Source organism: Chiloscyllium punctatum, chromosome 5, assembly GCF_047496795.1.
Source record: "Chiloscyllium punctatum isolate Juve2018m chromosome 5, sChiPun1.3, whole genome shotgun sequence".
NCBI lineage: Eukaryota > Metazoa > Chordata > Chondrichthyes > Orectolobiformes > Hemiscylliidae > Chiloscyllium > Chiloscyllium punctatum.
The window spans coordinates 80,236,406-80,248,627 of record NC_092743.1 but is presented as its reverse complement, the minus strand read 5'-3'; the positions used below and the strand labels follow the sequence as shown (position 1 = coordinate 80,248,627).

The 12,222-nt window shown below is 42.6% G+C and overlaps 1 protein-coding gene across 2 annotated transcripts in view; it reads left to right on the top strand.

Moving 5' to 3' along the window:
* The first annotated feature begins 1,839 nt into the window (after nt 1-1,839).
* LOC140477187 (cytosolic non-specific dipeptidase-like) overlaps nt 1,840-12,222 on the top strand; it is a 60,985-nt gene continuing 50,602 nt past the window's right edge. Inside the window, exon 1 of one of the 2 annotated variants that reach the window (XM_072570635.1) lies at nt 1,840-1,930. The gene's annotated coding sequence lies outside the window, so the exon portion shown is untranslated. Of the gene's footprint in view, nt 1,931-2,087; nt 2,111-12,222 lie in introns of those variants that run through there. The other variant, XM_072570636.1, reaches the window with a different exon arrangement.

Genomic DNA, 12,222 nt, shown 5'->3' with positions numbered 1-12,222 from the left:
CTGGGCTCTAACATAACTACAGGAGAGGGACAGGAATTTTCAACTCTATTTTTTTTTATTTGGCAAGTCCCAGGCAGCAGCAGTGAGGCAGGCCCTAAGCAGCAACAGGGTCCTTACACATGTGCACACACTGATCCACTCTCCAAAAGGGGGGAAAACACCCGAGCGGCCAGTGACAAGCACTGCCCTTCAATGGCCAATTTATATATATTTTTTTTTCTTCAAACTAAAGCCCAAATCTCCTGTTAATTTTCTTTTCTTTTTTTTTCCTTTCTTTCCCCACACTACCGCCTAACTGCGGTAGTGCTTATTTTTCCCCAGCACCCATGGTGTGTGTGTGCAGGTGTGAGACACAGTGAAAGACACAAAGTGCACAAATCTTTATTCAATCTCCACCACCAGGAAGATAGGAAAAACACCCGAGTGGCCAGTGACAAGCACTGCCCTTCAAACCACAGGGCAATGCTGTGTGATCAAAACAGTGAAGGGGAGGGTAGGGACTAAATCAAAATAGAGTTGGAGGGAGAAATGATGCACTCCACTCCCTGCGGCGCCCACCTCTCCCTGAACGACTCCAGGGGTGTTGGTGGACACCGCATGCCCCTTCTCCAAAGACACCTGGGCTCTAACATAACTACAGGAGAGGGACAGGACTTTTCAACTCTATTCTGTAAGATGTCACATCACATGACCTCTCCACTTTCAATGACCCCTTTCCCAGTCTCCTGCCATTGGTCACCTGCCCCATCCAGAACTCTGTCTTACAATGTCTTTTCAAGTGTCCTGGTTTTGACTTTTGACAACCTGAACATCCTTCCAGTTGTCACATCCAGTCAGAGAATCTGTTTCCCAGGCTTCACTTTTAGTTCTTTCAGCAAATGAAATGGAAATGCACTGGGTAGGATGCAAATTGGAGGATATCAGGAGACATTGAAGACAACAAGGCCAATGGACCTCAGATTGTAAAGGGAAGTTGGGGATGAGATAATACTGAGGTAGGTCAGGTAAGGGTGGCTCTTTGGAGACGAAAAAGTGATTTTGAGATGTTATGAAATGGGAACAGATTGACATATCAGCTAGCACAGGTGCCAGAGAAAAATGTCAACATTTGCAGCAGGATTGCCAACCAACAGTTAAATAGATTCCTGGGGCTTTTATCATGTGCCTTGCCCACATGTTTTGGCCATTAGCCTGCCATCACATCACCCACTCACTTCCAACACCATGTGGAAGGCAAAAATACTAATTTCCAATTATTAGCCAATTCCCACTGCTCCCTCCCTTCTTGGAATATTTTTAATTTTCAGAAAAGCAAGACCAATTAAAAAACAAAAATATCATTATCTATTTTACTTTTTTTGCAGAACCTTTGACACTTCTATGTTTTTTTTTTGCGAACAGAACCTAGGACACTCCTGTTTATTTACTTTTTTTGGATTTTTCTCCCCTTTGATTTTCATTCTGCAGAGTTGCACCAGGGAGAGTCCTGAGACATTGACCTCCAGTTGCTCCAGGCCAACGGTGGAGTGTTGGTAACCTGAGTTTAGGCCAGTAGAAGTAAGGCGTGTTGATGTAACATTCCAGATGCCAGGGGAAATGCAACGACGAAGGAAGCAAGTCAGAGTCGGACGGAGGGACCAGTTTCAGGTGGCGGGAGGGTTTGGATATAGAGGCTGCAGACCAGGATCTGTTCTACAGAATCAAAAAAGGAAAAAGAATACAATAAGGTACTACCCCCCCCCCAATCACCTGACTCCAAAACTGGCTGCAAACCCTTTTCAATTAAACCAGTGTCTGTGTTATTAGCCCCGCCCCTACCTGTGCTAACCAATCAGCGGGTCCTCTCCGCTGTCAGTCACAGTAAACCCCGGAAGAACGGGAATGTTATCTGGCCCACAGTGCGTTCAGATTTGGAACTGGTTTGGTGGAGGTAAGTATGGATCCGAGACTTGTCTATCTGGTTGCTTCTTGGATGTATGCACTTTGTAGTTCTCGGAGTTTTGTCTGCGCGTCATCCCATTCAGGAGAAAGCAACTAACTGCAGGAGCTGGACGGCTGAGTTGTGAAATTGAGAATGTTTTTTGGTAGTGATGACTGAGTGATTAAATAAGTAAGTGAATGGACGGATGGATAATCTGTAGTCACTGCTCAAAGGCAGAGAATATTAACTGGTGCACAGAGCAACAAAAAAAAACTGTACGGCAGGTATGGCTTCATCTGTGAAGGGAAGTCAGTGTTAATGTTCCTGAGGACCCAAGCGTCACCGGAACTGAGATAATTAACTATGCTTTCTCTGCACCAATGCTGTAGATATGCTGAGCTTTTCCAACAACTTTTTTTTGTTTTTGATTTGCAGTATCTGCAGTTTTGTTTTCAGGTTGTGAGAAACAAAGCTCACTCACTTCAATAATTTCAGTCTGAGACAAAATCTGAATCAGTAGTGTCCTTTATTTTACTCTTGCAAGAGGGTGCGATGTCCACTGCCTACAAGGCAAGGGACATGCACACAGAATTCCTCTAATAAATGATATTTATATAATTTGGTTTCTATCTTTTTATTTCATTCCTCCTCCCTGTTTACATCTTCCACTTCTCTAAGACCAGCACCCATTACTCCTGTTTAACTCTTGCCTTATCCAGCCTTATCTGTGACAAAATGCTTATTTCTGGCCTCACAAGGCTGTTTTGACCACATCCCACTGTGGGTCATTGTTAGGTATATCCTTTCATCACCATTATCTACTCCCTCCATCTGTGCCTTCCCCTACCATACTGATCCTTATGACCCTTTAATTGGGGTTTGTTCCTGTGTTTCTGTAAAAGTGGGGTCCAGATGTCCATACCTACTGTTTGTACAGATGTATCTGGCTTAACCTACATCCTCACAGTACCTTATCTATTTGTCTGTAACATCTACCATTGTTTTGCAGTCACATTTCATTCTTGCATACAATTTTAGCTAATACAAAAACAATTATGTATTTCCTCCACACAGTTTGCATTTTAGTTGACTCAGCTCTTGGCTGAAACAATTACACACTGGTGTGAGTTCATTTACTTTGTATAAGTAATTATAATTGCAGAAGTAACACTACTTTACCTATATCCCACAAGGTTTTAACAATAAAAACTATCTATGTAGATGTGTAGAGTCGCATGAGATGGGGGAGATATGAAATGAGTATTTTGCATCATTCCTTACTATGGAGAAGGACATGGAAGATGTAGAATGTGGGGAAATAAATGGTGACATCTTGAAAAATGTCCACATTACAGAGGAGGTGCTGGATGTCATGCAATGCATAAATCCCCAGGACCTGATCAGGTGTACCCTAGAACTCTGTGGGAAGCTAGGGAAGTGATTGCTGGGCCCCTACTGAGAGATTTGTTTTGTCAATAGTCACAGGTGAGGAGCTGGAAGACTAGAGGTTAGCTAATGTGCCATGATTTAAGAAAGGTGGTAAGGAAAAGCCAGACAACTATAGACTGGTGAGCTTGACATCAGTGGTTGGCAAGCTGTTGGAGGGAATCCTGAGGGGTGGGATGTACATGTGTTTGGAAAGGCAAGGACTGATTAGGCAGAGTCAACATGGCTTTGTGCATGGGAAATCCTGTCTCAATTCGATTTGAGTTTTTTTTTAAGTAACAAAGAGGATTGATGAGGGCAGAGTGGTAGATGTGATCTATATAGATTTCAATAAGATGTTTGACCAAGTTTCTCATGGGAGCCTGGTTCGCAAGGGTAGATCTCTCGAAATACAAGGAGAACTAGTCATCTGGATGCAAAACTGGCTCGAAGGTTGAAGACAGAGGGTAGTGGTGGAGGGTTGCTTTTCAGACTGGAGGCCGGTGACCAGTAGAGTGCCACAAAGATTGGTGCTGGGTCCATTACTTTTCGCCATTTATATAAATGAGTTGGATGTGAACATAGGAGGTATAGTTAGTAAGTTTGCAGATGACATCAAAATTGAGGGTGTTGTGGACAGCGAAGAAGATTACCTCAGATTTCAACGGGATCTTGATCAGCTGGACCAATGGGCTGAACAGTGGTAGATGGAGTTAATTTAGATAAATGTGAGGTGCTGCATTTTGGAAAAGCAAATCAGATCCGGATTTAAACACTTAATGGTAAGGTCCTGGGGGAATGTTGCTTTACAAAGAGGACTTGGAGTGCAGGATCATAGTTCCTCGAAAGTGGAGTCTCAGATAGGATAATGAAGAAGGCATTTGGTATGCTTTTCGTTATTGGTCAGAGTATGAAGTATGAGTTGGGAGGTCATGTTGCAGCTGTATAGGACATTGGTTAGGCCCTTTTTTGAAATATTGCTCAATTTTGGTGTCCTTCCTATCAGAAGGATGTTGAGAAACCAGAAAGGGTTTTAAAAAAAGATTTACAAGAATGTTGCCAGGGTTGAGAGTTTGAGCTAAAGGGAGAGACTGAATAGGCTGGGGTTGCTTACCCTGTAGCGTTTAAGGCTGAGGGGTGACCTTATAGAGGTTTATAACCTCATGAGGGGTGTGGATAGGATAAGTAGACAAGGTCTTTTCTCTGGGGTGGAAGTGGCATGGTGGCTTGGATTTTTAGCACTGCTGCCTCACAGCACCAAGGACCTGGGCTCTTCCATCCTCTGGTGACCGTGCAAACTCCACACAGCCATTCTCCCTGTGTCTACGTGGGGTTCCTCCACAATGCACAGATGTGCAGGTTAAATGAATTGGTCATGCTAAATTCCTGTAGTGTTCAAGGATGTGTAGGTTAGGTGCATTAGTCAGGGATAAATATAGGATAATAGAATAAGAGGAATGGGTCTGGACAAGCTACCCTCTTTGGAGGGTCGGTGTGGACTTTGTGGGGCCGAAGGCCCTGTTTTCACATCTTAAGTATTCTGTGCCGTGCCGTCCCGTCCCATTCCCTTCAGTGAGAGGGAAAAATATGAAAGGGACCTAAGGGGCAACCTTTTCACGTAGAGGGTGATGCGTGTGTGGAATGAACTGTCAGAGGAAGTGGTGGAGGCTGGTACAATTACAGCATTTAAGAAGCATCTGGATGGGTATATGAATAGGAAGGGTTTAGAGGGATATGGCCAAATGCTGGCAAATGGTTCTAGATTAGATTAGGATATCTGGTTGGCATAAACTAGTTGGACCGAAGGGTCTGTTTCCATGCTGTAAATCCCTATGATTCAAAGTTTGCAACTTTAAGCTAAGATGTTACGTGTTATCCCTTTTACAAGATAATGTTATCCTTGTATTTTTTTCGAAGAGAGGTTGAGAAGGCAGTGGTGCCGAAATGGCTGACAGAAACTGCCTAAGTCAACAATCACAGGAGGCCTTTAGGTTTTTTTAAGAACAGTTGTACAATGAAAGGGGAGCGGCCAGTTCTCCCAGTTCAGGTTACTTCTAGTTTGGTTTAGTTTTAGCAGGCAGTCAAAAAACTGTTCAGGACCTAGAGAAGCAGCTCTCAAAAGGTTCCATGCTTCAAAAGAGGTATTGCTTGAACTTTCTCTCTGTAAACTCTCCAGCCCGTAAGAATCTGTTTGAATTTACCTTTTGCCAAGGGGTGTGTTTTTGGATGTTGCAGGGGTTAGAATAGCTTCATTTAAGTTGCGATATTGTCAGTTGGTTTATCAAATAAGTTACTCTAAATTGTTTTATTTTGTTTGTATTTCATCTGTAATGTTGAAATAAATTCTGTTTTGTTTAAAGCAGAGTGGTTTGACCAGCTGCATCATTCCTCGAATATCTTGCATCTACCTAAAAGTAAATAAAATTTAGGGCCTGGCTTACCACCTTAGAATAAGTTCTGTGAGATGGTCTGATGAACCTGAAATGTTAACTCTAGTTTCACTCTTCACAGAAACTGTCTGACCTGTTTAATATTTCCATATGTTTATTTTCATATAGAATCAGAGACCTACAGCATGGAGACAGGCCCCTTGGTCCATGCTAGTCCATGCTGACCAAAATGTCTATCCACGCTAACCCCATTTTCCTGTACTTGGCCTGTATCCTTGTAACCCTTCCTATCCATGTATTTGTGCTAATGCCTTTTAAATGCTGTTAATATAGCTGCTTCAACCACTTCCACTGGCAGGTCATTCCATATGCCTCCCCTCCTCTGTTTTAAAAAGAAGTTGCCTCTCAGGTTCTCTGTTATGTTTTTCCTTCTAACCTTAAACTGATGCCGTCAAATCCACAAGCCTGGGAAAAATACTTGAGTGCATTCACCCTATCCATGCCTGGCATGATCTTATACACTTGTATAACCTGGACCCAGCACCAATCCCTGAGGTACTCCACTAGTCACAGGTCTCCAGTTCAACAAATATACTTCTGCTATCACCGTCTGCTTCCTACCGTCAAGTCAAGTATGTATCCAATTTGCCAGTTCACCCTGGATTCCATGTGAACTAACCTTGCAGAGCAGCCAACCATGTGGAACCCTATCAAAGACCTTGCTGAAATCCATAAAGGCTAAGTCTACCACTCTGCCTTCGTCAGTCTTCCTGGTCACTTCGTCACTGAGCTCTTAACAAATTAGTGAGGCACGATCTCTTAAGCACAAAGCCATGCTGACTCTTCCTAATGAAACCTGGTCTTTCCAAATGTATGTATATTTTAGGGGTTTGTCCAAGTTTACCTCCCACAGATTTTAGGCTTACTGGTCTATATTAACCAGGATTTTCTTTGCAGCCCTCCTTGAATACGGGCACAACATTTGTTACCTTCCAGTCTTCTGGGACCTTACCTGTGGCTAACGATGATGTAAAAATATCAGTCAGGGCCTCCACAATTTCTTCTCTCGACTCTTGCAGTGCTCTTGGATATATCCAGTGAGGACCAGGAGATTGATCCACCTTCATGCTTTCTAATACATACATTCTAATACTGTGATTTGGAATATCCCCAAGATGTGACCACTAACTTCCCAAGTCTTCATGTCTTTCTCTGCAATGAACAGAGGAGCAATATTCATTGAGGATCTTGCAGTTCTACACGTGACATGTCCCTTTGGTCCTTGAGGGGTCCTATACTCTCTCTAGTTATTCTTTTTCCTTTAATATACTTAAAGAGCCTCTTTAGATTCACCCTAGCCTTGACTGAGAAGACTATCTCGTGCTCCCTTCTTGCCCTCCTGATTTCCTCCTTCAGTAAGCTCCTGAATTCCCTGTATACCTCCAGGGATTCCCTTGATCCCAGCTGCCTGTATCTGAGCCGTATCTGCTTTTTCTGGTCAAAGCCTCAATATCTGTTATCATCCAGGTTTCCCTATTCCTGCAAACCTATCTCACTTTTAAAGACCTTCCACTTGCCAGACGTCACTTTGCTTGCAAACAAATTACCCTGCAAGCTCCTGCCTTTTTTCATGAAAAATTCACCTTGCCCCAATTTAAAACTTGAACCTGTGGACCAGTTTTGTCCCCTCCATAACTATTTTAAAATTAATAGAACGATGGTCACTGGTCCCAAAGTGCTCTGCCACTGTCACCTCAGTCACCAGACAGCCCTATTTCCCAAGAGTAAGTTGAGTTTTGCCCCTTACTGAGTGATGAAACTTTCCTGAATGCGCTTAACAAATTCGACCCAATCAAAGCCCTTAATGCTATGGCAGTCACAGTCTAAGTTAGGAAAATTAAAATGCCCAACTATGACAACCCTATTGCTCCTGCGAGTATTCCCAAGCTCCCACTATTCTTCCTCTAATTCCCAAGCTCCCAATTTGTTCCTCTAATTCCTATTGGTTATTTAGGGGCCTATAGTACAATGCCAATTATGTCACTTATTTCTTAGCTCTACCCACAAAGCCTCACTGGATGATTCCCCCAGTTATTTCATCTGATTACTGCTGTGATACAGAGCTTAATCAAAAATGCCTTATAAAAAGGCACCCCTTCCCCTCTTTCCACCATCTAAAGCACCTGCATCCTGGCATATTCAGCTGCCAGCCCTGTACCTCCCTCAGCCATGTTTCTGCAATGGCTATAATATCCCAGTCCCATGTGTCTATCCACACCCTGAGTTCATCAGCTTTACCTGTCAGCCCTCTTGCCTTGAAATAATTGCAATTTATTCCAGCACACATTCCTTGTTTCCTGTCATGTTCCAGCCTGACCTGTCTCTTCACTTTAACCATGTGTTGGCTCAGAAATAGTAATGTGTTTGTTATCTTTGGTTATCTGGAGTGTTTTGGATATTGAATCATGAATGGGGTGGCCAAAACTGCAGATACTGGAAACCTGAAATAAAAATAGAATATGCTGGCGAAACCCAGCAGGTCTGGCAGCATCAGTGGAGAGTGAAACAGTTATCATTTCGAGTCTGAGGAATAGACATACCAGTCTGGAAACCAGAGTTCCTCCAGCACTTTATGATGAAATGTATTCTTCGAGGCTTTATCACCTCTTGCTCTCTACACTTCAGCCAACATGTTATCCTTGTGACACTCTGCCTTTCTACACCAGTAGGATGTTGCTTGACTGTTAGCCAGCAGGGACTTCCTACACTTTCCATTTTAGAAAAGTGAAATGTTCCAAGAAAATAATGGAAATCTAATTGTTTCATGTTCCTGTGATTTTTCTCCAGGGTTTCTCACAGCAATGCCCTGGAGATTGATTTTCAATTCCTGAAAACTCCAGGCCAATCCAGGAGGGCTGGCAAGCTGAGCAAAGGCATTTGAAATTTTGTCAGAACTACCAGGAGAATAGATAACAATAACAATAGGTTTTTTAAACATTGTGACAGGAGCTTAAGTTTCTTGTGTTAAAACTCAAGTATAACCAAAACTAAATGAGAGAAATATTTCTAAAAACATCTGAAGGAGCTGTAAAATATGTCACTAGTAAACATACTGTTAAGAGGATTTTCAACTTGTAAGCAATTATTTAAAATAGCCAGGATATCTTAATATTTTGTTTCAGTATTTTATAGCAGTCATTCAGGATAGGTCCTTCTAAAGCAGTGCCCTATCACTGCACGCATAGGCCCCCCAAATATTTTAAATCAACTTGTTCAGACATGTTATAATACACCTCTAGGGCAGGTGGGAAATGAACCTGGGCTTCTTGGCTCAGAGGTAGGGATACTACCACTGCATCTTAAGATGCTTTAGAAGCAACTGCTCAGCTATAAAACGATTATAGGAAAAATAGAACAGATGTAGAAAGAAATTTATCTCTGATTATCTGAACTGCTGTCCATTGCTAACTTTTTAAATCAGGAGAGTAGTAATTTTAATTTCCTATTTGCTATGTATAAGCAAAACTGGGAATGAATTAATGGATTTATTTTTGCACAGGTATGAGTGACTGCTGCATTCTGTCAATTTTTGAGTCTTCGAGTTGAAGGTTCTATTGGAGGGGGAAGCCATTTATGAACAGAACAGAATCCCAACAGTGTGGAAACTGGCCATTTGTTTCAATAACTCCGCACAAACCCTCCGATCAGCCCCCACCTATCCATGTAATTCCCATGGTGAATGCACGTAACCCACATGTCCCTGAATACTGTGGGTACCTTAGTATGGCTAATCCACCAAACCTGCATATTTTCAGACTGTGGTAGGAAACGTGAGCACCCAGTGGAAACCCAAACAGACATAGGGCGAATGTGCAAACAGATAGTCTGCCCAAGGGTGGAATAGAGCCCTGGTCCTTGGCACTGTGAGGCAGCAGTACTAATCACTGAGCCATCATGCCACCCCATGATTTGAGCTAATATTTCTCTTACTGTTAATTCCACGTATGAGAAATGCCACAGGTGGGATGAGTTGATTAAGCTGAATTCTAGTTTGCATATTCAGGTGACCATTAAAGATCCCACAAAACAATTTTGCATCAACAGTGAGTTCCCCATGAAGCAACACCAGCAAAGTAAGCAATTTAATGGGTCCTTCATTGTGATTGAGGGATGTCTAGTGCAGATTAGATGCTACCTACATATATCATCCATATTTCTTGCACTATAATAGTCACCATGTTTTTAATATTCATGTTTTCTTTGAAGCTTCACAGATATTCATTATGATGAGATACTACTGTTGTAAATGTGGTATTTGGTTTGGCATTTTCAAATGCATCTATTGTATTTCAAGATAAATTTTCTGTACTTATTCAACTTTGGCCCTACTTTACTGTTCTATTTACAGTTTACTCTGAGAAGGTTTATCCCTGTTCCTCCTGTGATTTCTAGAATATAATAAGACCATGAAGAAATAGGAACAGGCCATTCAGCCCTTCGAGCCGGCTCTGTCATTTAGCAGGATCAAGGCTGGTCCAACATTCGTCACATGCCCTTTCCCTGTAACCCATAATTCTCCTGCTGATCAAGAATCTATCCATCTCAGCCTTGAATATACTCGAGGTCTCTGCCTCCACAGGTCTCTGGCAAGAAGTTCCAAATCCTGAGACAAGAAATTCCTCCTCATTTCAGTCTTAAATTGCTGCCCCTTATTTCCCACAAGGGGAAGCATCTGCTCAGCATTTATCTTGTTAAACTTCTTAAGAATCACATGTTTCAATGGGATTACCTCTCCTTCTAAAATCTGGTGAGTAGAGTTCCAACTTATTAAACCTTTGCTTATAAGACAATCCCCCAAAACCAGGGATCACCCTCGTGAACTTTCTTTGAACCGCCTCCAATGAAATTGTACCTTTGTTTAAATAAGGGTACCAATGTTGCTCTCACGAGCACCTTGTTCAGTTGCAGTACACTTCCTCACTCTTTTTTACTCAAACCTCCCTTGAAATAAGGGCCAACATTTCATTAGCCTTCCTGATTACCTACTATACCTGGGTATTAGCTTTATTTGTTTCATGTATAAATACCCTGAAGTCTGTGTTGAGGCTTTCTGCAGTTTCTCTCTAAGTAGCACTCTGTTCTTTTATTCACCTTTCCAAAATGAACAACTTCATATTAATCGTCAGAACTGCAGATAAACCTGAGAAGCCTGCTTTCAGAAAATGATTTATGGTTCAAAGTTTGGTAGAAGATTTGTAGCTCGGGTGCTCGTTGTTGTGGTTCTGTTTGCCGAGCTGGGAATTTGTCTTGCAAACGTTGCGTCCCCTGTCCAGGTGACATCCTCAGTGCTTGGAAGCCTCCTGTGAAGCGCTTCTGTGCTGTTTCCTCCGGCATTTATAGTGGCCTGTCTCTGCTGCTTCCGGTTGTCAGTTCGAGCTGTCCGCTGTAGTGGCCGGTATATTGGGTCCAGGTCGATGTGTTTGTTGATAGAATCTGTGGATGAGTGCCATGCCTCTAGAATTCCCTGGCTGTTCTGTTTGGTTTGCCCTATAATGGTAGTGTTGTCCCAGTCGAATTCATGTTGCTTGTCATCTGTGTGTGTGGCTACTAAGGATAGCTGGTTGTGTCGTTTCGTGGCTAGTTGGTGTTCGTGTATACGGATCGTTAACTGTCTTCCTGTTTGTCCGATGTAGTGTTTTCTGCAGTCCTTGCATGGGATTTTGTACACTACATTAGTTTTGCTCATGTTGGGTATTGGGTCCTTCGTTCTGGTGAGTTGTCTGAGCGTGGCTGTTGGTTTGTGTGCTGTTATGAGCCCTAGTGGTCGCAGTAGTCTGGCTGTCAGTTCAGAAATGCTCCTGATGTATGGTAGTGTGGCTAGTCCTTTGGGTTGCGGCATGTCCTCGTTCCGTTGTCTCTCCCTTAGGCATCTGTTGATGAAATTGCGAGGGTATCCGTTTTTGGCGAATACCTTGTATAGGTGTTCCTCTTCCTCTTTTTGTAGTTCTGGTGTACTGCAGTGTGTTGTGGCCCTTTTTGAATAGTGTCCTGATGCAACTTCGTTTGTGTGTGTTGGGGTGGTTGCTTTCATAGTTTAGGACTTGGTCTGTGTGTGTGGTTTTCCTGTAAACCTTTGTGGTGAATTCTCCGTTTGGTGTTCTCTGTACCATCACGTCTAGGAATGGGAGTTGGTTGTCCTTTTCTTCCTCTCTAGTGAATCATTCCAGTGAGTGTGGTGTTGATGATCTGGTGTGTGTTCTCTATTTGTGTTTTTAATGATTACAAAGGTGTCGTCCACGTATCTGACCCAGAGTTTGGGTTGAATTTGTGGTAAGACTGTTTGTTCTAACCTTTGCATTACTGCTTCTGCTATGAGTCCAGAGATCGGTGAGCCCATGGGTGTTCCGTTGATTTGTTCGTATATTTGTTTATTGAATGTGAAGTGTGTTGTGAGGCACAGGTCCAGTAATTTGAGTATGCTGTCTT